This window comes from Heloderma suspectum, chromosome 3 (assembly GCF_057233095.1).
Source record: "Heloderma suspectum isolate Gila_16-S chromosome 3, 16-S_ref, whole genome shotgun sequence".
NCBI lineage: Eukaryota > Metazoa > Chordata > Lepidosauria > Squamata > Helodermatidae > Heloderma > Heloderma suspectum.
The window spans coordinates 52581043-52606584 of NC_139460.1; positions in this window are offsets into that span (position 1 = coordinate 52581043).

Here is a 25542-nt window from a genome sequence, read left to right on the forward strand (position 1 = left end):
AGCTGGGGGTGGGGGGCGGGGAGAGAGAACTGCTTTGCCACCTTCCAGGTGAGATAGAATGAGCTAGGGGTGCACGAAAGTCACTTACCTGGTCTCGCAGCTTTTCGCGGTGGGGGGGAGGTGCTTCGCTACTCTCCCCCCGAAGTTCAAGCCGGGGGGGGAGGCTTCCTGCCTTGCCCGGCCGAAATTCAGGCTGGGGAGGAGGTGCCTCGCCTCGCCCGGCCGCGAACTAAAAAGTTAAAAAAACAAAACGCCCCCGTGATAGGCTACGTGACGATTAACGTAGCCTATCACGGCTAGATCTGCAAAGTCAGCCATGATAGGCTACGTAAATCGTCACGTAGCCTATCACAGGTGACTTTAAAAAAAAAAAGCGCGTACGCAAATGGTGGCCCCCATAGGGAGCCGCCATTCACGTTCCTTATTTGGTTGCTGTAGTCTACGTAAAGATTTACGTAGACTACGGCAAAAATAAGGGCAACACAAATAGCGTTGAATAGGTTGAAAGACCGGCTGCCGCCCCCGCCCCTGACGAAGACCTGCCGAACCGCCGCCGGGACCCGCCGCCGGGAGGGACATTCGTGAAAGGTAAGTCCCATCCCGGGGGGGGGGAGAATTTCTCCCCTAACAACCTTCGGAGGACCGAATGCGTTGGCACTCGGCCCCCCGAAGTTTTGGGGAGAAATTCTCCCCCATCCCTAGTACATCCCTAAGTGGTCCCAGCTGCAAACCTCTCCACCAGTTAACCAGTAAAGTATGCATGGAAGATTGGGACACCAACCAAATTAGTTCAAAGATAAATCCAGTTAACACACACAAACATACCATAGGAAAGAGGGGTTGTAGGTTAAGATTGCAGAAAGACCTCTGAAGACAGGCAGGAGTGTAAAGATACCTTTCCCTGGGATGGAAGGCCCAATCCTGCAGCTCAGGGGAGAGTGATCTCTGGTTCTCAGGCCTAATGAGGCCTGCACTGGGGCCCATTCTGGTCCATGGAGGGTTGAGCATCCTTCACAAGCCCTGTCCCATCACTGATTGGAGATAACAAAGGGATGTCCCTTTGAGCAGCTCACCCACCATCAAAAGGAAAGATGCAAAAAAGGAAACCCTTTGTTATCTCTGATCAGAGATAAGCTGCAGATTCCCCTGCACTACTTTACTCCTTCAACTCCCATCTGAGTCCCTACCTGTGCCACTAACACTCTGTCAGAATGAGAGTGGCATAGGAAGGAGAAGCCCAACTCCACCAGGGCACACAGAGTTCACAACCCAACAGCAAACCATGGTTCTCTTCCTGGGTTGTTTGTGGTTAACAGCCCATAGCTAAAACATAGTGCAGGATTTGGATATAACGACAACCCAGGATTCAACAACAACCCACAATGCAACAACAACCCATGGTCAACTATTACTCAACCCATATTATGGGCTGTAGTTACGTGCGAACCAGGCCTGTGATTTCAGCATGGCAACTTGTTCTGCTGAATTCAGCATGGAGTGATTCGTAGTGATTCAGCATGGAGAAGCCAGCCTGGGTAGGCCAGGAGTTGAATGATTTCAGCAGCAATAAACCTTACCTCTGGGAGGTGAGGCACACTGAGGGCTTGGAGCCTTGAGTTTCTATACTGTTTCAACAAAGGCTTCAAAGACACAAAGACTGCCACCTGACATGACAAAAGCACAAAGAGGTTGCAGAAAGATTCTCAAGTACTGACAATGACAGTTCCTGGCTAAAACAATGGAATTGATCACTCTACTCTCAGAACCATCTCCTAATGCAAAAGAGAGTGCTTGTCAGAGATGGGCACTCCATTAAGCAACTTCGTGCCCAAGATATTCAAAATTGTGAAACCTATTCTTGACATACAGTCCTTCTACTTGACACCCGGAGGGTGTTTCCTGTCTATCAGCAGGGGAAATCACTTTACAACTAGTTACCTGCACAAGATCCCCTTAATATTCTGTCTGTCACGAGCCTCAGATTTTATGCAATTCTAGTTGCTATGATCATGTCAGGCCTGCCCTTGCATACATGACCTGAAATGACTAGGGAACTTCCTTTGCCAATGTCAAAAGCTTCTCACCTAAGCTCAGACCAAACTTTTCTTAAAAGGCACCATGCCAGTATTTGGGGGGGGGGGGCAGTCTAAAACCAAGCAGTCTGCTAACACTATGCTTGCTTGGCTCATGCCAGCAGGGCAGAAGATTGGATTTGTATGTTTTTTTTGTTTTGTTTTTCTTCGATTTCAGACATTTTAAAAAATCCTTTTACATTTCCCCTCTCATTGGTTCCAATGGGAAGGAAAGTATGCACACCAGGGCCATGGCTGGCACATTTTTTCATTGCCCAAAGGGCATGTCAGGGGAATGGGAGGACTTTGGATCTGGTGGATCTGCCCTTAACATGCCACCTGAATGCCTCTTTTTTGCTATTACTGCTGTCAGAGCACCAACAACCAGTGGCAATGGTGGCTGAGGCTTCTGTGACCCATTGAGGAGCCTTCCAAGGTGGAACTCCTTCCCCATGGGAGAAGGAGGATGTTATATGCCCCTCCTCTGGGATGCCCCCCTAGCACCCCCCCCTCCCAGGTTGCAGCCTAACTAACTATATTGAAAGTGTGAGGCAGAGAGTTAATAGGTAAACTATGGATGCAGTTACTGAAGAGATAAATGTTAGTCTGTTCTGTGATTTGCCAAAGCCATCACTTTCACAAACTGGGACTTACTTTGATAGGTGCTCTCACTCCAGGCCTCAAAAATGTGTCTGCTTCACATTTGTGTCACAGGACAGGAGCCAGGGACTCCAGAATACCCTCTATGTTGCAGATCCTAGCTTGCTTGCTTTTCTTTTCTTTCAGGAGGCAGTGGATATTGCCTGTTGTTGTTTATTCGTTCAGTCACTTCCGACTCTTCGTGACTTCATGGACCAGCCCACACTAGAGCTTCCTGTCAGCCATCACCACCCCCAGCTCTCCCAAGGTTGAGTCCGTCACCTCCAGAATATCATCCATCCATCTTGCCCTGGGTCGGCCCCTCTTCCTTTTGCCTTCCACTTTCCCTAGCATCAGCATCTTCTCCAGGGTGTCCTGTCTTCTCACTATGTGGCCGAAGTACTTCAGTTTTGCCTTTAATATCATTCCCTCAAGTGAGCAGTCTGGCTTTATTTCCTGGAGTATGGACTGGGTTGATCTTCTTGCAATCCAAGGTACTCTCAGAATTTTCCTACTAATGGGGAAAAGGGAGGAATAGAAAGATGCATGTTCTAACATTTAGAGGCCCATAAAAGAGGTTCATTTTGAACATTTGCTGGTAAAATATTGTGAATTTAAGGCTGAAATCCTAAACCCACTTACCTCAGAGTGAGCCCTGTTGAAATCAATGGGACTTACTTTTGAGTAGACATATATAGGATTGCGGTGTCCAGGGGCACCACATCGGAGACCCCAGAGTTAGAGGATTCTAAACCTCATGGGGTGATTACATGAGTAGGGTAGGCTGTCCAATGAAAGCAGTCCAGCTCATGGAAAGTGATAGAGATGGTAATGGAGGCACAGCTACCATGCTTGCCATCATTACCCTGAATGCTTGAATAGGGCTAATGTGTAGAGAGACTAGCATGCCATTTCATTTAAGCCCAGAATTAGTCTTTGTGACACCAGCTGAGTGTCTTAACCAAACCTGCCAAGTTTGGGAATAGGATAGAGAAGACTGATGCAGCTTTAAAAGTTGGGACCATGCATATATGCTTTTAGTTAAGAATACCAACCCAAGGCTCACTTTGTTTCCATTAAGACTTTGTTCTGAAACCACTCACATAGCTTCTTCAATCTGAATTCAAAGAGAATCCACTAAACATTTAAAGAAGCTTTATAAATTTGCCGGAACATACATAAATATTTTCAGTTGCCTATTATTGAAATTGTGTGTGTGTGTGTGTGTGTGTGTGTTAGGGGTGTGCACCACTTTGGTCTGAAGCCCAAATAACGAGGTGAAGCAGGCTGACCTGGAGGTTCCTTGTTGCAAGCAGAAGCAAATCAGAATAGCAATGCGGTGCTCCGAAGAGAAACAGCTCATTGATGAAGCGCCTCATCCATCTTGGAGATTCGTAGCTCTTCTGATGCCTTCTGAGCAGCCCAGACAGGCTGTCTCAAAAATGTATCAACTTGTGAAAGATCATGTGGAGGGGGAGGAGAAGGAGGGAGGGGGAAGGGGAGATGAGGCATAGGTGCCAAATGTATCAATTTGAGAGAGATCTGGCCACCGGGAGGGGCAGAAGATGAGGAGGGAGGGGGGAAGGGGAGAGGAGGAGGAGGAGGACAGAATGAGCCTTGCTGTGCTCTGTTTGCTCATTGTGAGAGAGGTGGTGTTACTGGAGAGGAGAGGACAAGAAGCTAGAGCAGTGGTCTCCAAAGAGCACTGCACGCATCGGGGGGGGGGCACAAGATGATCCATTGGGGTGTGCGAGACACCTGATAATTGAGCAGCCTCCTGCTTTCCTTGCGAGCTGCCATTGTGTGCAATGATGGTGGCAGCAAAGGCAGCAGGATGGGATGGGAGCTGAGAGGGAAGCTCCATGGCATTTCTCTCTCAGCTCTAGTCCTATCCTACCTCTGCTGTGGCCACCAAGAGCAACTGTGCCAGTCTCTGCCAGGCATGGCAGAGGAAGCCATGGCATGGGAACAGCTGGCATCTGGCAAAGGAGCACAGGAAGGAGATTACCCCTTCTCACTCTCCTTTGGCAGAATGAAGCTGAGAAGGAAGTACGTGCTAGGACAGCTATGTTAGCATCTCCCCACCCCACCCCACTTTCTGTAATAAGTATAACATTCATTCTTGTTTTTTGTTCATTTAAAAATCCGGAAAAATGCACTGTAGTTGCTTGTCTCCCCACCCCAACACACACACACACACACACACACACACACAGCTCTCAACCATTAGTTTACCCTTACTTTGATTCTCTCTCTCTCTCTCTCTCATCATCAACATCATCATCATCATCATCTTCCTTTCCTTTCCTTGTTCTTGGCTCCCCACCCCCACCTCCCCATTTCAATTCCTGTATTCCTTCCCTTCCCATTTTTGATCTCTTTTCCCTAAATAAATAAATAAACCCTTTCTATTCAGTTAGGATTACAGTTAGCTTCCCCCCCACCCCACACGCACCTTTGCTTGTAGTGTAGTGTTTGCTTTTCTTTTGCTCATGTGCATGTGTGTGTGTGTACAAGCAAAAAGGGTGTATCAAAGGAGTACGCACAGTCCACATTTCCAGAAACAGTGGGCAGAGCTCTACACAGATTAACAGCTATTATTTAAATAGTATAATACTACACAGTGTGTTGCAAAGCAAGCCAGCCCAGTATGTGGCATCTTCGGAGTCTTGGTGTAGCAGAGGTGGGTGAGGTGCTGCTGTACCCTCCTGGCAGGGTTGCTGTGTTGCTTCCTGCCTCTGTCAGTCCAGCAGACAACTGTTATTGCTGTTCGTTCAAGTCAATGTGCCCACCTGGCAGGGTTGCTGTCTTTGTTTGCTTCCTGCCTACCAGCCAGTGTTTTCCCAGGCAATTCAAGAGACCCTGAGGTTATTGACTGTGGGTAGGGGAAAGGGGTTATTTGCACTTCAAAGAAACCTACAGCAGAGTTTGGGGATAGTGACCTCCTCACCACTTCAACACCTAACTTGATGATCCCTTTATGAACTTTGGTTTGAGTTTCTGAGAACAGCACATTTCACCTATGTCTAGCATAAAAACTCCTGGGCCAAACTGTCTGAGAATTGGCAAGTGGGATGCCCTCCAGGGGGGCTGTGGTTTCCCCAGCGTTCATGCACTTCTGTCCAAGTAGTGAAAAGTTATAGCTCTTTGCTTTGTGAGATTTTCTTGAAAAAAGCAAATTTCACCTGCACCTAGCACAAAAGGTGATGGGCTGAAGTGCCTGAACTTTGGTAAGTGGGCACTCCTCCAGTGGGGCTAAGAGATTCCCAAATCTCATGTATGTATCATCAAAACTGAAAAGGTTGTGGCCATTTATGTTTTCCCATGCAAGTCAATGTAAACGCCCAAAATGAGAGGTTTGGATGTCTGAATCTTGCCTCGGATTTGGATCCGAGGTGAAGTGGATAGGGTCTGAATTAGTCTGAAGTGAAGCAGGGCCACTCTGGAAGATCCAAAGCAGCATTTGAAGCAAAGAGGGGGGGTCTGTGCACAGCCCTTATCTATCTATCTATCTATCTATCTATCTATCTATCTATCTATCTATCTATCTATCCATCCATCCATCTATCTAATCTCCATTTAAAACAAAATATTATCCACATCATTATTAATTCAGACTTGGTGAATGTTGGATCTAAGATGAAAGGATAACATTTGCTGAGGTTGCATAAGTCAGGTAGAATAAAAATAAGGAACAAGAGCACGTTTAGCCTCTGACGTATTCGCTTATTATTATCACTCGTGTGTGTGTTTATTCTTTTACTGTATGTGTTTCTTCCCAACTTAAGGGAACAGCAGAAAGAGCTTCTCTTGTCTTTACATGCTTTCAACTCCAGTCCTAGCGTCTTTCTTTCATTCTGTTAAGAGTTTTACTTAATTTGTACTGAATCACTGGATTATATGTTACTCAGAGCTATCTAGTACTTACTGGTAGGCTCTTGAGATAGGAGGGGGATTCACTCCGTGTACCAGTTAACCTGCTGCTCAAGACTGGCTAAAGATTTAGCTCTAGAGGGAAGGCAGGATAGAAATATAATAAATAAATAAATAAATTATCTCATATGCTCTTATGAGACAAAAAAAGAGACTGTGGGAAAGGATCCACAGTGAAAATTACAATATTTTCATAGAACACCAAGGTTTCTTTGGGGATTTGGGCTGTTGTTGTTTCTCTTTTCGTCTCACAGTCACAGGCCTTTAATGAAAGCTTTTGCTTAGGGAGCCAATTCACACTGGCTGAGAAATAAGCCACAATAATTTCCTTCAGCTGGTGGAAAGCCCAGCTTATTTCCAAGCCAATCTGACACAAGGTGGAGGGTATGTTCTGTTCTTTAGTTTGTGTTGGCATTCATTAGTGTCAGGGCTTGGGCAAAAAATAGATTATATTTTCAGCCAATTTAATATAGTGAAACCTACATTAAGAGTCAATTTAGAGCTTAAAAGGAGAGGTGTTTTTTTCCCCCTAGCAAGTTCTCTAAAAATATTCATCATTGGTGGATTCATTTATGAATCAAACTGAGGAAAGTTCACCCAGCATTAGTGCCAGTTGAATGTTCTGGACTGTTTACAAAGGTAGCCCCATGTAAAGCACATTAAGCATGTTACAATAGTTCAGTGTCAGCAGAACATGAATGACCATAGCCAAGCAGTAGGGATGTACGGACTGTGTAAAATCCGCTCCGTCTGTGTTTCGTGGATTGTCAGGCACCATTCATTCCATCATCTGCCCACAGACAGATGTGAATTTTTGTTTTCATCATGTGGGAAAATATGAAAATATTTACGTATTTACATAATTTACCTCAGTACATAACATTTAGTGTATTGTCCCCCATTCCATTCAATGTTTCCTCAGCAGAAATTTACGTTTTTTTTCTATGTTTTTATATGCATAAATTTTGGGAAGGTAAAAAAAATCATCTAAAAGTCCATGGACTTCACATGGCCTGAGGGGGGTGCTCCTCAGTAGATTCCACAAGTCAGATTCTTAGAAATTGGAGCTCATTTTAATCCATCTCAAATGTCTCCAGCATCTCTACCAAGCAGTCATTGGTCCAAATAAAAAGCATTGGCTCTATTGCACTTTTGTGTGTGCGTTCTTTGGTGTCAGTGTGATTATGAAGGCTCTGATCTCCTAAGAACATGTCAGATAACCAGATATTCTCTAGTCGAATTTCACCAGATCAGACCTGATGGAAACTTATCTTTGCTGCTTTTAAAGGTCACAACTTCCTGTGATAACTTGTTCTGTCATCTCATAATTTCTAAGAGTTTATTAGAAAACTCCTTTAAATATTTATCCTGCTGTTATCTTCCTGTGTGTTAAATTCATGGCCTTGCCACCATGTGTTGGGGAGAAGATTTTTTACTTTTACCTTATTACCTTTATAAGTTTGAAAATTTATCTTGCTCTCAACGTAACTTTTACTTTTCAGGATTAGATCGATGATTCCACCTAGGGATGTATGAAAGTCACTTACCTTTCCACGGATTCTGTTCATGGGGGGTGGGAGGCATTCCGTCACTCCCCCCGGAATACTTGACGGGGGGGGAGGTGATCCGTTCCTCTCCCCCGGAATCCTGGACGGCTGGCTGTGCTCCGTGGCGGCTCTGCAGAGCAGCCGGCCAGGCCCAGACCAGAGCTGTCCACAGCCAGATTTCCGGCCGCGGAGGGCTCTGGGTAAAAAAACACACACCACACAACGCATAAGCAAATGGTGGCAGCTACGGCCACCACCATTTGCGTTCCTTATTTTTCGCTGTCTTAGTCTACGTAAATATTTACATAGACTAAGATGAAGACAAGAAAAGGGAATGCAAATAGCGTACTGGGCGCTATTTGTGTTCCCCTTTCTTGTCTTCGTCTTAGTCTACGTAAATATTTACGTAGACTAAGACGGCAAAAAATAAGGAACGCAAATGGCGGTGGCCGTAGCCGCTGCCATTTGCGTACGCGTTCTTTTTTTTTTCAGACATGATAGGCTATGTAAGTCTTTACATAGCCTATCATGTCTATGGGGGGAAAAAAAAGAAAAAAAAGACAGACTGCAAATGGCGGTGGCGCCGGCCGGTCGGAAGACCAGCCGCCGCCACCGCCGAAGCTGCTGCTGGAGCCGCTGCCATCTGAAACATCCACCCCAGGTAAGTCTCGTCCCGGGGGGGGGGATCCACGGGGGTGGGGGGTGGCAGGCCATTCTGCGATGGATTTCAGGGGGCCAAATGCATTCGGCCTCACCGAGATCCATCGCGGAATTCTCTGGCATCCCTAATTCCACCCTTCATTTCCTGGAAAAAAAATTTAGGCTGTCGACAGTTTCCTTCTAAACTTCTCCAGTTTCACTACAAGCTGATTGTTGTCATTTTTACAGCGTGATTCCATTTGGAACCCAAGCAAATTAACTATTGAAACCTGAGTATTCTTTATATGTAGGGTTGGTTAATAGGGATGTACAAGAATTTCATTTTTCTTTGCAGATCATGTGAACATGGCCCATTTGCAATCCTGAACATGTACTTAAGCATGTGGTGGTGTTTTTTTTTTTGTGAAGTGTTCACAAATTCCTGCATTTGCAATCCCATTCGGAAATACATATTCTTTTAAAACTGTGCATTTTGAAATGCACATTGTTGTTTTTAAAAAATGAATCATTACACTTTAGAGAATGGGGGGAAAGTGTGCACTTCTGAAAAATATGCACAGACATGCACACTTTTCCTATTCGAGCAAGCAATAATAATAATAATAAACATGTCTAAAACAAAAATGGGAGCCAGCCAAAACAAGCTTTAAAGTGATTTTTGAGAATTTAGGTCAATTCTTGTTTAGAATTTAGCTCAAAAATATCTGGTTCTCCCATCGCTATTTATTAGTTCATTTCAAATATCATTTGTCTTATTTGTGCGAGTGTCCTGTTATTGACAGTTAGTCTATTTCTAATCATACATTCATATTTAGGGGTGCACGAAAGTCACTTAACTGGTCTCGCAGCTTTTCGCGGTGGGGGGGAGGCACTTCGCTGCTCTCCCCCCGAAATTCAGGCCAAGGGGGAGGCGCCTCGCCCGGCCGCGAAATAAAAAGTTAAAAAAAAAAAAACGCCCCCGTGATAGGCTACGTGACGATTAACGTAGCCTATCACGGCTAGATCTGCAAAGTCAGCCGTGATAGGCTATGTGACGATTTACGTAGCCTATCACGGCTGACTTTGCAGATCTAGCCATGATAGGCTACGTTAATCGTCATGTAGCCTATCACGGGGGCGTTTTTTTTTTTTTAGTTTTATTGGAATGGCGGCGGCGGCAGCCGGTCAAAAGATCGGCTGCCGCCCCCGCCCCTGACGAAGACCCGACGAACCGCTGCCAGGACCCGCCGCTGGGAGGGACATTCGGGAAAGGTAAGTCCCGTCCCGGGGGGGGGTGCGGGATGCGGGGGGGGTGCGGAGAATTTCTCCCCGAAACTTGTTCGGGGGGCTGAACACGTTGGCGCTCGGCCCCCCGAAGTTTCGGGGAGAAATTCTCCGCCAACCCTATTCATATTACACTTGCGTTTTTCTTCCTATGTGCAACATTTTAGAGTGTGTGTGTATATTTCCAATATGATTTTCTTTCTAAGGCACACTCTATCAACATCAGTAATGCTATGCCAATCCTCCTTTTAACAGGGATGTGTGAATCAGCAAAACTCGAGCTCACCAAAGTTCTCCAAATTCCACCTCGAAGCTCGTTCTGATGCAAGTCCATATCAGATTGAGAGCTTTGTTGTTGTTGTTTTCTTTTTGCATGAAAATCCATGCAGATTTTTCCAAATGTACTCATGCTATCAAACACATTTTTTAGAAATCCACAAATCATATTGCAAGCTCAAAAACGTATGGACTTCAAGTGCAGATTGTGTCTGAATCTGTGTTCAGTTTGGAAAGTGCGAACTGGGTAAATCTTGATAAAAAATGAACTGAAATGAATTTCTCATGCATCCCTACCTTTTAAATATATAAGCCTTGAATTACAGCAGTGCTGGGTGGAGTATATTCTGCTTTGGGGGAGGGGCATTGCATCACTTGTTATTGCCTCTCAACTCTGCATTTATAACTGCTTCAGTTTTCCCTCTGTGTAGATTTGTCAGAACCTGATCAGTCTGTTGTCATGCGTTGAATGGTTGTGTCTAGGTAAAAGGTTTAATCCTGTTCAGCCCATTTATTGCAAACTGTCCTATAACATGCCCCCAAACACACTTCAGTGTGCTGGGTTTCTTGGCAGACCAGTTGATCTAGAAAGCCCTAAGGATAGAAAGTTTGAAAACCACAGAGTTACTTAGGCTGCAATCCTATGGCCATTAGACAGCAGCTAGACCACCATAGAATTGTTCAGTTTTCAGGAACCGACCTCAGAAAACCTGGAAAAAAAATTTTTTTCCCCAGAAAACCCCCCTCCTCACCCCTCCCCTCCCCCCTTGTATGTGGCACGGATCATCCCTGGGCTCTGCGCTCAGAAGAGCAGTGCAGAATGGGGCAAAAGGGGGCATTTCTGGGGGTGGAGAGGGGCAGGGAGCACGGAAGTTCTGGTACGACACTTCCTATGCATCATCTAGCCTCCCCGCCGCTCTGAAGTCCTGCGGCTAGACAGCTGAAATTGTCCGTCTAGCTCTAGCCATGAATGCAGGGCAGTTGGAATGTGGAGGACAAGCTCCCCTCTGCACTCCGCCCACGCTGCATTGGATAGGCAGTCCCCTCTGAATTTGGAGGCAGCTGCCTATCTTGATAGGATTGCTCCCTAAGTTTATCTGACTATATATAGAAGCTCAGAAGATACACCATTCAATATAAATGTGTTATGGTTGCTGGTACAGGACCAGTACACCAGTACACAACAGAGAATGATAGACCAATACAAACGATACATCATCAATATAAATGTATTGTATATGCCTAATACTGATGCAATGTTTAGTTATTTGATAGATTTTCTAACATTCACACATCCACATGGTAGTTTGTGTTGATATGCATGCATATCTTCCACAATTCATAAAGAAAAAGGATGAGACAGAATACATTTTATCAACTTTTTCCATTTCATCAGGACATAGAGGACAATGTGTGCCAGTGTGGTGTAGTGTCAAGAGTGTTGGACTGGGAGCTGGGAGATCTCACTTCTAGTCACCACTTGGCCATGGAAGCTCACTGGGTGACTTTGGGCCAGTCACACACTCTCAGCCCAACCTACCTCACAGGGTTGTTGTTGTGAGGATAAAATGGAGAGGAGGAGGATAATGTAAGCCACCATGGGTTCCTTGCAAGAGGAAAACAGGTGGGATATAAATGCAATAAATAAATAAAATAAATAAATAATGTTCGCACTTCCAATCTTATTTTGTCCTTTTCTCCTCTTCTACAGAGATTTCTTCCTCTAATCTAAGTCCCAAATCAAACAGGGCTGATGCCAATCGTTTACTGTGCTTTTTAGAAAATGTTCACTCCAGGAGAAGAAATTTCTGAAGTCATGGTAAGCTAAATATACTCAAGATTTTCACAGTTGGCTTCACCTACACAGAAAGATACCCTTTGGGTAGAAGCATTCAAAAATCCCCCAAACTTCACTAGTGTTCTACAGATCCTCTGGGCAAAGGATCTGTATTCTATACAAGGCAGGGAACTCCAAGTCCTAATTATGTTTCTTTTTGATCCAACTCCAGTTCCAAGAATTTAATCCTTAGCTCATACAGCTTTTAGAGCTCGGTGGAGTACTAATCTATGACTAAACAGGTATGGATCCCCCCCCAAATGCTTTGAAAGTGGATTAATTGTGTGTGTGTGTGTGTGGGGGGGCATAGTTTAGTATAGATGCTACATGCAGAAGGTCCCAGACTCACTGTTGACATCACTGTTTTAAAAATATCTCAGACAGTTCAAATGGGAAAGGTCTTGCCTAAGCCCTTGAAGAGCTGCAACAGTATTGCCTGTTCACCTGCCTTCTCCAAGAGATGGAGCAGTGAAAGGAGCAAGGAGAAAGAGCAGCAGTCTCCACTTCCGTTATTTATGTATTTATTTAAAGGCTTTTTGCCCCATTCTTTATCTGAAAAGGCTCCCCGGGCTTCTTACAAAGAGAACTAATAAGAGTCTCTGCCCTCAGGCTTACAATCTAAAAGCACAACACAAAAAGAAAAGGGATTGAGAGGGAGGAGGAAAAAAGCAGCTTCAGCCACTAGTTCTTATAATGACCAACTGGAGTGGCAACAGTTCAAGGAGAGGAGGACCCAAACGTTTGCTGGCCTCTCAGCTGAGCTGATGGAGTGGGAACAGTACACTGTCTCTTTAAGATTTGTTGTTTATCTGTTCTGGATTGCAATGAGGAACTGGTTGAGACATGGGATAGGCAGCTTCAGAGAGAACTTCATTCAGCACAATAAATAATCTCTTAATAAATAATGTTGTTACTTTTAAAAAACAATCTGAAGCCTCGGTTCTTCATAGAGGAAAGTGCCCAGCCATTTCTCCCTCTGCTGCAGCCTGAGGGAATGATTGCTGCTAGGTGGCAATTGATGGAGGCAGGACCCTGATGGAGGAAGGACCCTGATGAATTCCCTTCTCCTGCTGCTTTGCTGTAGCCTTAACTGTTCCCTCTGGGCAGTGATGCAGATCCAGAGGGAGAGGCCAAGCAAATGGGTTGCAACAACAGCGATATTCAAATCTATGGTGTGACCACTCTTAGAATACTGTGTACAACTCTGGTCACCACACCTCAAAAAGGATATTGTAGACTTGGGAAAAGTGCAGAAAGGGGCAACCAAAATGATCAAGTGTCTGGAGCAATTCCCCTATGACAAAAGGTGACAGCAACTGGGATTGTTTAGTTTAGAGAAAAAGGCGAGTAAGGGGAGACATGATAGACATGTACAAAATCATGCATGGTGTGGAGAAAGTGGATAGGGGGACATTTTTCTTCCTCTCTCATAATACTAGAACCCAGAGCCATCCAATGAAGTCAATTGGTGGGAGATTCGGGACAGTTGCAAAGAAGTACTTCCACAAGATGTAGTGATAGCCACCAATTTGGATGGCTTTAAAGGGAGATCGGACAAATTCAAGGAGGATAAAGCTATCAATGGCTACCAGTCCTGATAGCTATGTGCTACCTCCAGTACCAGAGGCAGTGAGCCTATGTACACCAGTTGCTGGGGAACATGGGTGAGAAGGTGCTGTTGCACTCATGTCCTGCTTGTGGGTTTCCTCTGGGCAGCTGGTTGACCACTGTGTGAAGAAAATGTTGGACTAGATGGACCCTTGGTCTGATCCAGAAGCCCTCTTTTTGTGTTCTTATGTTCTCAATAGTGATAGAAAAGAGGAGGAGCTACTCAGCAAGGGGATCTGAGCTTTGGACTCCCTGTGCCGATAGAAGCCTGTTCAGTTCAAAGTGGTATAGTTCAGCAACAGATAGCTTAGATGAGGCTGCTGATCAGCTGTGTTCAGCATTTAAAAAACATTGCCTATGATGTATTCATGTCACACACTGCTGTGAGCAGAGCTACGTATAAACCTGCACATTTGCAACTGGGACTGCTGGATCTCCTGCAACTGCCCGCAAATACCTTACTGCCTTTTCCTTTCTGGGTGGTGGGGTGGGGGAAATTGTTTGACCTCTCTTGGCACAGGGTCCCAATTCAGACTGAAAGTACAGTACCAGATCTGGGCCCAGTGGCTACTCTTCCATCAAAAGAAAAGTGACAGCATTAAGCATACATCTTAAAAGGCATGGGGCAGTATTCAACAGTGTCATTCCACAAACTCAAATGGCACTATCAAAGTGCCGGATGTTTCTGTTGTGCAAGCAGTCGTACAAGTGTTATGTGCAACTGGTAACACAATCAGTTGTGCAGGCATAATGCACAGCCACTTGCACAAAAGCACTTGCATGAATGCTCTTGCATAAACATGATTTCAGTTGGATTCTCCTCTTGCACATTGTTCAGAACCTAGTTTTCACTAGCGCAGCGTCATTTGTGCTAGTTGGATATTGCCCATGATCAATGTAACGTTATTTCATTAACGGTAGAAAAAGCTAACTTTTTGTGTGATTGTTATTTTGAGCTTAGAGCCTCATGTGGCGCAGAGTGGTAGGTGGCAGTATTGCAACTGAAACTCTCCCCATGACCTGAGTTCGATCCCAGTGGAAGTTGGGTCTTGGCCAGGTAGCCGGCTCAGGTCGACTCAGCCTTCCATCCTTCCGAGGTCAGTAAAATGAGTACCCAACTTGCTGTGGGAAAGGTAGTCATCATGACTGGGGAAGGCAATGGCAAACCACCCCACTATCTGCTATGAAAATGCCAGCGTAAGCAGGCATCCCTCTAGGGGTCAGTAATGACCCGGTGCTTGCACAGGAGGAACATTTCCTTTCCTATTTTGAGCTTAGCATTTGGGCTTAAAAAAGAAAGAAAAAAAGCTGTATTATTTGTAACCTTCCCAAAGCACCAACTTCTAAGACTAATGATAATATTTTTCTAGCAATTGTGTTCTGTATCATTTGTTAAGCAATTTTCACATAGGCTGCTTAGCATTTGAAAGGATAATGTTGGACAAGTCCAAAAGAAGCGTCTTTGCTTCCCCCATGAGAGCACTCCTTACTTTGTGTGTTGATTTTATAAATCAGAAGAGAGGGGGCGGAAAGTTCACACACACACACACATACACACACACACACACCTTTCTAAACAAGGAAGCAACGTCCTTGCTTTTCACATTCTAAAATATGAGTTTGCCCCTTGGAAGAACCCTTTTAAAAACATTCCACAAATAACTTAGCATTGGTGGAATGTAACACCTTCCTATGAACCTGACACAAATCAAATGGAAAATGAGCACTGAGTTCAAGTTGAGTGAAAACATAATTTCTCAACCTGAGGATAAAAGTCTGATGTCCTTTTTTAAAAAAAGAAAAAGAAAAAAATGATGATGGGGGGAAAGGTTGGGAAGAGAAAATCGCAGTTCTTCGTGTTCACAATTCAGGTCCTGGTTTTTTGCAGCTCTGCAGAAGCTATCCTTTGCCATGCTGGGCTCTATAGCCTTTTAAAAATGATATTTAAATGTGTGGTGGAAAAGATGCATTGTCTACACCAGCCTTCCCCAATGTGGTGCCTTCCAGGTGTGTTGAACTACAACTCCCCTAACACTCCAGGGGAGGATAGGAGTGGTAGTCTGAGACATCTGGAAGGCACCAGGTTTGGGGAGGTTGGTATACAGTGTTCCCATCCCTGACCTCTGCATGTTCAAATGAAGAATGGAATAGAACTTACCTAAGAACCTGCCTTATACCAGATCAGTCCATTGGTTCACCTACCTCTGACTGTTAGGGATGGGGAAGAATTTCGTTCGGTGTGCATTTTTAAATGAGCCAAGTCAGCCAACCTAAGTCACACTTCCCGGACTAGTATGTGGATTGGAATGTAGTTATCTTTTGGATTGTGCAGTTCTAATGCAGTTCTTGGCTCAAAAATATGTACCAATAAAACCCATATATTAGGAAGAAATCAGAACAAAAACTGAGAATTTTCTGGGAAAATGCATACAAGTATATTAACGGAAATGGTGTTTATATTAATTGATACTTTTCATCCTTGTTTTTTAAAAAGTTTCTCATTGGATCCAGATTTCAGTGCATAGAACTGGGGTGGTTGAATTAGACTTCTCTGCCCCTTTCCCCTCATGGCAGCCCCTCAAAACCCCCACAAGTGCCTCACAGAGGAAACATGCTGAAAAGGGGTAGGCTATATTGCAGGAAAGGGGGATCCCCCCAAAAAAACCCCACACAGGTGGAATGTGTCTTCACTTGCAGAATGTGCCTGTGCCAGATTTTCAGAGATTCCCCATTTCACCCACACCACAGCCTACCTGATTTAGGAGGTCCAATTGCCACATTTGAAAGTGTGTTTGAACCCATTTTGACATCCAGCTGAAATTCTGAATGTCTGAAATGGGCCCAAGAAGGGCTAAAATGGCTCAGGCTTTACCTTTTCTGTACCAAATGACATAATGGGATTTACAATAAAACATAGAGGATTGCTGCATCTGTTGTACACCTACTAGGAGAGGTCATGCAAATTAATATCGTGATGTCTTGCTACCCCAAATGCAGAACATAAACTGAGGAATGTCTTGTTTTACTTTGTATATTGTAAGGCCAAACTCAAATATAAGATTTCAAGTCTATCTCTGAGAACCCTTGCTTCTTTTCACACATACTCACATTCGGAAAACATTTGGTACAGAAATGAAATAAGACCAAGGTCTTATTTCCCCATTAAAGAGATATCCCTCTTTTATTTTTGACCTCTATCTATGTGCTTTATACATTTAGAGAGGTGGATGGGAAATACATAGTTTTGGAAAGTTTGAAGCACTCATACCTGCAGCAAATCTCATGTAAATATAAGAACATAAGAAGAGCCATGCTGGATCAGCCCAAGGGTCCATCTAGTCACACAGTCTGTTCACACAGTGGCCTACAGCTGCCCACAGGAAACCCATTAACAGTACATGAGTGCAACAGCAGCCTCCTGCCCATGTTCCCCAGCAACTGTTGTACAAAGGCATACTGCCTCTGATACTGGAGGTAGCATATAGCCATCAGGACCAGTAGCCATTGATAGCCTTCTCCTCTAGAAATTTGTCTAGCCCATTTTAAAGCCATTTAAATTGGTGGTCAGTCAGATCCTTGTACTCTCTCTTATTTAAAGTTTCCAAAGTTGGAGAAGGGCTGTAGGTCAGAGGTAGAGCACCAGCTATGCCATGTTCAATCCCTGGTACATCCTGTAGGGATGGGAAAGAAGCCATGTCTCAAACCTTGGAGATCTGCTGTGTAGACAATAGGTTTGATCCAGATTTAGGCCTTTGCAACTAGGAGCAGCATCTTATCCAGCTGCTGTTCCTCTGTTAGTTCTGTTATGCTAGTGGAATGGATGGCTAGTGCAAAAGGAAATAGTGGCTCCTGAAATAAGCACAGAAATTAGCAGAAATTTCCAGAACAGAACAAGTCAACAGAGCTCCTTGGGAGCATTGCCAACTGGCCCTGTTCCAGAAACAAGTGTTGTTCCTCATTTCCAGTTGTTTCAGGGACCTCTAGTTCTTGTTGCACTAATGGTCCATTCCACTAGCATGGGGACAGTATAGAATACTGTGCTAGGGATGTGTGGATCAACACAACTCAAGTTCATTGAAGTTCTTTGAATTCTACTTTGAAGCTCAAATCATGTCCACATCTAATTATGAACAGGGTGGGGGGGTCTGTTTCCATGAAAATGTTTGTGCGTTTTTTGTGCACATTTTTCCAATTGCATGCATCAGTTGAGTGCATCTTTGAAATACATGGATTTTTCTCCCATGGATTAAAGCATGTTTGTGAGCATTTATGTGTGTGTGTGTACACCCCCCTCTCTTTCTCTGTATGTGTGTGTGTGTGTGTGTGTGTGTGTAATCTATTCTGCTTTTAAGGGTGGAACCCTCTCAAACAGTCATAATAGATTTTAAAACACACACAAATTAGATAAAATTAAAATAAATTAAAACATATTCCATAAAATCCATTAAAAAACAGAGATTACCAGTTAAAATAAATTAAAACAAAACTTAGTAATAAAACCAACAGCTCCAATTCATGAGAAGGCCAGCAAAAAGAGGTGAGTCTTCAGAGCTTTCCTGGAAGTTGGTGGTAGGCAAATGAGAACTATGGAAGTTGATTCCAGAGGTGTGGGGCCACCACTGAGAAGGTCCTCTCCCTTGCCTACCACTGTCCTTGGTGGTAGGCAAGTGAGAAGGGTGATGACCCCAGAGTGTGGGCAAGCTTGGGCTCAAACCATTTCAGATTTAAAGGTTAACACTAGCATTTAAAATTGGGCTTGGAAACACACTGGCAACTAATGCAGCCAGCATAATATCACTGTCACATGAGCCAACCACCTGGCCCCCACCAATATCCAGACAAGCATATTCTCCACCAGCTAAAGTTTCTGAACAATCTTCAAAGGCAGCCTCACGTACAGCACATCACAGTAGTCCAGTCTAGATGTCACTAGAGCATGAATAACTGAGGCAAGATCCTCCCTCTCCAGATAGGGTCACAACTGGTGTACTACTGGTAAAAAATACCCCTGGCCACCACCACCACCTGAGCTTCCCCAATTAGTGCCAAGGCCAGGAATACACCCAAACTTCACACTTGGTCCTTCAGGGGGAGTGCAGCCCCATCTAGGACCAGATGCAATCATCTATCCAGATTATTCGAAGAAACACTTTTTTTTTTCATTTGCATGTTTCAAATGTACTTTTTTCTTCAAAGACATGGTTGTTGTTGTTGTTCCACTAATTGCATCACAGGCTCGGAAATGTATGGACTTGGTCTGCAGATTGCATTTGGGTTTGCGTTTGGTTCTGGGAGGTGCAAACTGGGTAAATCCCTAAATGATTTTCTCATGCATCCCTATTTGTAACTGGGTTGATGGAAGCAGACTTCTCTGTCTCCTCCCTTCAAAGTGTGTGTGTGTGGTGGGAAGGGGGGAGGCATTGAGGTTTTTGTTCTTTAAGAAGCAGATCTTCATGCCAAATCCCAAACTGCTTTTGAAGTTTCAGATGTTGGGGAGTGGGAGCACAAAGCCCTCTGGGTGTTTATGTGCAACTTGTACAGTGGTTCAGTTCCTAGTGCACATGTACCAGTGTTTATACAGCCTCTAAGACATTACAGTGCTTTCCCCCCCTTTTTTGTGAAATCTCTTAACACCCAGTTAGCTTGTCAGTTGCACTTATTTACAGATTTACTGTCTATGACATGACTGAAAAACTTGCTTCTTTCTTGGCTCTTGTTTAGCACAGTGAAATCTTTGCTAATGACAGGGCTTAAAGCATCAGCTCCAAATTACGGGATTTGGAGGTGTTATCCACCAACAACAAAACACAGCAGTTTAATGTAAAGGAAAAGAATATCTTCAGAATGCAGACAACCTACCTGGTACAAAATGGTGCTGGTGGGAAGGATAATGGGCGGGGGGGAAACTATCATTATATATCACTGTTTTTCATCTTCTTTTTCTCTCTTTGTCCTTTTTCAAATGAGTCTTTTTGCTGGCTGCTTGAAGGTGGCAGATGTTGTATGAGACTTTATCTTGGGGATTGACAAGCTGCCTGTAGTACAGAAGTATTGTGCATGCAGGAGGGACCTGTTTTATGACTCAGTGGCAAGAACAAATATGATATACATCCCAATTTCCTTCTGTCTCACAAAGGAGAGCGATTTCTTTGCTCTTTTAGTGCAGAACTTAATTTGTTTTTTTAAAAACAACAACACCCAAACCTACAAAGTACAGTCCCTGTTTCATCTATCTTTCTCAGACTAAATGTCTTATCCTGTTTAACAACTATAGGGACTAAAGTTAGCCTTGTATAAAAGACATCTGACTAGGAAAGATGATGTAAACCAAAAACAACTTTTTTAAAAATAAAATAAAATAGTAAAGCCACAGGAATGCTCCATGTCAACATCTGCTGCAGCTGTAGGGGCACTGAATTCTCTATACTACAGACTATAACTACAGGTTATAACTCAAAGGCATGTGCATGCACCATTCATGCACTGGGGCTTTTTGGGTGGCGGGGGAGTTTTTCTTGGCAGCTGCCTCTAGGGAACCCAAACTGCTTTTAATAACCTTCTGAAGTTACAAACTAATTTGGTACCAGGGTTGTTGAAATGGTAATTGAAGCAGCAGCGGGGTGTGTAGGGGAATGTACATATAGGGATGGATGAATCGGTCTGCTTTCCTTTCTCCCACATTTGAATTTTTTAAATCTCAAGTTCTTACTTTCCTGAATAGGAAGTTTGTGAATTTGTAAATTCTTATTGAAAAAAAAATTGTCATCCATCTGCACCCACCAAATTCTATAGGAACAGCTATTTCCAGTATGGAATAGTTGTACCTGCCTGCTGTATATGTGTTAAGGGCCCTTTCAGAATAAAGAGGTAGAAATTCTAATTACAAAGGAGAGCCAGTGTAGTGTAGTGGTGAGAGTGATGGACTGGGAGCCGGGAGATCCGGGTTCTAGTCCCCACTTGGCCATGGAAGCTCACTGGGTGACTCTGGGCCAGTCACAGACTCTCAGCCCAACCTACCTCACAGGGTTGTTGTTGTGAGGATACAACGGTGAGGAGGAGGATAATGTAAGCCGCCTTGAGTTCCTTGCGAGAGGGAGAAAGGCGGGGTATAAATGCAATAAATAAAAAAAATAATAATTAAGCACTAACATGACTGAATACACAGCAATTAAAAACCAGACTTTTAAGTTACAATCCTATACATGTTTTGACAGAAAAGTCCTACAGTTCCCAGCATGCCCCAACCAGCACAGTTGTAGGATTTTTTTTTTTCTGTCTAAATGTGCAAAGGTTTGCACCCTTAAGAGCTAAGCACTCAAAGCCCTGGGCCTGGATGAACAAATCTGTTAGTTTCTTTTTCTCCCACATTCAGTTTTTTGTTTTGTTTTTTTAAGTTCATTTTGTCCTAAATATGGAAAACTTTGTGAATTTTGATAAATTCTTATCAAAACTGAACTGAAACAAAATTCTAACCCTTCCCTTCATACATTCTGGTGGTGACTATTTCTCTTTAAGGTAACTCTTGCATCAAACCGCAACATTTCTTTGTTAAGCATAGCAAAATGATAACACAGTTGTTTGTGGGGTGTGTGTGTGTGGTCTTCTCAGAGGGGGAAACTGCTGGGAGGGACTCAATCTCTCCAGAATGTTGCAGTCTCCCCTTGGGCTGATTTCAATTAAATGAACGTACCTCTCAATTGCGGCCCCATGCTAACGGCTCTAAACATTACGGAACTCTTTATCTACTTCCTCTCAGCAAACATATTTCCACATCAGAAAGAGGTTCCAGGAGAGAAAGTGAAGGTGGATATGAATGCAGAAGTTAACACTTAAGAACATTTACAAAGCCTGCTGGCATGTTCTGAAGAAACAGCAGGGAAACAAAGAGAAAGAAAGGATATAAGAAGCTCAAGGATATGTTTGGGAAATGGGCAAATTTAAGGACCACGCACATTCCAAAGCCACTGACTCCTCAGGAGATATGCTATTGCAGGCATGAAAATATCTTATTCAACTGCCACCAAGTCTCCGAAAGCAGCAAGGGGCTCCACCATGCATGTAACAAGAGAAAATTCTTGACTGAGAAATCTGGTGCTTAAATTAATCCAGTTATTTTTCACTGTGTGACATACAGATCCTTTCTGAGAGGAAATGCGAACAAGATGCCTGGAGTTTTTTATTTGTTTTTTAAATGCTACTTACTGAAGAAACCACTGTTTTAATGGAAAGGGGCTAAGGAGACCAAGCGAAAGCTAACAGGCAGTGAAGCTATTCCTAGATAGGGATAGGAACATCTACAGGTGTGATATTACACCCCACTCCACCCTGCAGAACTCCCTAGCAGGGCATCTTGACATGTATGACTGTTGAATACCCAGCCATGTCTGCAAAAGGAAATAGACAGCAGCACAAGATAAAGTACTAGCACTGTCCGATCGAAACAGATTCAACATCATAAACATATTTAAAGCCCAATCCTACTAAACAGGCTGGCTCAGAAGATAATCCCATTGATTCCAATGGACTTACTTCTAAGTAAGTATGGTTAGGAGCACTGACATCAAGTGTGGTCAATCTTCTGCCAAACCTACAAGCAAAAATTCTCACTGATTTTGATGAAGAAGAATTGCTGCCTTATTAAAATAACAGCAACAGCAACAACAATGCATTTTCAAGTGTTCAAAGCGCTGCAGTGCTTACAACAACCATATTTCAGCCAGTGGGAAGAGGAGACACTGAAGCTGAGAGAGAGTGGTTTGACTAAGGCCACCTAATGAGTTCAGGACAGAGTTGAGATGTAAACCAGGAACATCCTGAATCATAGTTCAGTGGGAGCATTTCATTTGGTTCTCATTTCAATAAGAAATGACTAAATTCACACTTCTGAATCAATATGCAAACTGGAATGCAAATATCCTTCACTATTTGCACTTCTCAGAATTTTTTTGCAGTGCAGGTGTCTGAACAAAAAATGTGTAGAAAAATGCATATTTTAGGGGAAAGTACACACACAAATGCATATATTTGTGTGTGTGTGTGTGGGGTCAGAATAGAAGACAACATTATACGAAGTAAAACTGCTTGCAAAAAATGGGTATGTTAGGCAGGCTTACATACAAAAATGTGTATGTCTGTTAGGAGAAATGCACACAAAAATGCATTTGAATGTTCATGTGGACTTAAAAAACAACAATATTGGAGACTGATGTGAAATGGATTTAATAATGGATTTAAGAAGGGAAAAAATTGAGAAACCAAAACTGACAGGTTTGTCTGTCCTTCCTCTTAGGCACTATGCTACACCAGGTCTCAATATCAAGTTAACAAGGATGTGTTTGGAAAGAGAAGGACTTCTACGAAAATGTTAACCGTTAAATCTAAATTTAATACTGAGGACAGTAACCTCAGCAAACGACATTGTTTTTCAGTGGTGCACAGGCTCTGCAAAATGCTTGACAGTGACGAATATGGATTGGCAGTATTATTTGATCTGTGTTTCAAGGACAGAGCTGAAATCGTAGTCGAATAGACCAGACAATAGATCACTGAAGGGTATTTGTATAAGCAGAGTGCTAGAGGAAGCAGGCCAATTATCTTCCTCCTTGCTTCAAGTGCAGATCTTGTACATCTAAACATGCTCCTAGAGTAACACAATAAAGTGGGTAAGCAGCTAAATAAACACTTCTACACCTTTCACAGAGTTCTGAATGGAACTTTGATAGGACCAGTTTGGAAAAATGCATTTCATGGCCCTTTCTGCACCAAAATTTGATTGGGAAGGCACTATAAATCTAACCTGCTTCTTGCTTAGAAGAGCATATTTGCACAATTATTATTATTGATTGGTCATAACAGGACAGGAAATCTAACAAGTCATTCTTTTTTTTCTGCATGCATCCACAAGTACTTCCCACATTTTCTATATGCTAGCAGTGGGATTGTAGGAGCAAAGAAGAGCATTATTTTCTGCCAAACCCATTCAGACAATATGGTGTCAGTATTTCTGAGTTACAATAGTTCTGAAAAGCATGCAGACTTCAAGGACGCTGAGAGTGAATATATTGAAAAAGCTTGGCTTAACAAAAGTATGTAACTAAACTTGGATTCTCTAGCAGACTTGTCACACATTTACTTATGGAGGGAGCAATCCTATGGCTGCTAGTCAGTGGCTAGATGGACATAGGATATGTGGTTTTCTGGCAACCAACCTTGGAGCCCACACTCCAAGGTCAGTTCCTGGACAACCAACCTCCCCCCCCCCCACTGTGCTGCCTGCAAGGCAGCGAGGAACAGCTCCACGGTCTGCACTCAGAAGAGGAGTGTGGAGTGGCCAAAATGGGCTGTTCTGGAGTGGGGAAGACAGAAATGCCTGTATGACACATCCTATGTGTCGTCCGGCAGCCTCCTCCCCCACTCTGTCTTCCCACAGCTAGACAGCTGAAATTGGTGGCTAGCCACAAATGCAGGGCAGGCGAAGCATGGAGGGAACGATCCCCTCCATGCTTCTCCTGCCCTGCATTGGATAGGCAGTCGCCTCTGAGTTCGGAGGCAACCGCCTATACCCATAGGATTGTGCCCTAAAACATTTAATGCTCACTATCCTCCACTGACTTCTCCAGCTGAAGTTATAGAATAAAAAAAAAGCAAGGCCAACATTCAGCCCCAAGGAAGGAGCCAAGTGTTTTGTTTTTTAAGTTTGATCATGTGACTCAGAACAGATAGATTTTATGGTAGGGGCAGCCCAGTTATGACAGAGCCTTCCCAGAGAGGTTCAACTGGCACCATCCCTGTAGTCTTTTTATTGGCAGGTAAAGACCCTTCTGTTCACCCAGACCTTTTTAAATAATTCAAGAAATCTGGGCTTCTTAGTTTTAAAACCTGTGTGTTTAATTTTGGGGTGCTGTGAATTTTGTAGTTTACATTGCCTTCTGTGTTTTGTGACTTTATGTTCTATTGCGAGCGGAGATGGGTCAAAGAAGATGCAGACAACAAGTCTGGGTTGAAAATTGGGCCACATTTATTGAAATATTTGCAAAGGGGTAACTAGGACGGGCATCTTACTGTGTCAGCGGCTAGCTGACACTTCTTGGGCAAAACACACCCAGCCTGAGGGGTGGCAGTGATCTTGCCATCCCTCTGGACTGCCCCTTCTGGGGGAGGTAGACCTTCCAGTGTCACCGGTGCCGCACAACACCTGGGTGAGTGAGTAGGGTTGGTCTCCCAGGCAACCCTTATCCCCCCGCCGAGCCCCACAACCCATTCGGGGGGCCTCAGGCATCACCTGTCACCATAAGGTGCCTCTGCGTGCACACCATCCCTACTCCCTTTCCTGTTTTGCCCATCCTAGCCGCCAAGTGGAATGTGACCGATGATATAGACTGTATTCCCTTACAGGACACACTCGACCTGCATAACAGTGTGACCCAGGCGAAAAAGACTCACAGTCCTAGGCCAATCTGGCTGTGAGCCAAAAAAATCCTATATGGCTCCCGAAGGGGCAACCGGCAAAAACCCACACTGCTAAGGGGAGGGTGGGATGGAGTTGCGTCGCGCCAAAGAGCTGAGATAGGGAGGGGGGTCAAGTTTAAGACAACTCGGCCTGCTCCTCCCCGACTGGTGGTGCGACTGGGGTGCACCAATCAGAGGCCCATACGTCTTGTCACCCCACCTGCCCGCAATGCCCCCCCCTTTCAGCCAGACAAGCTGG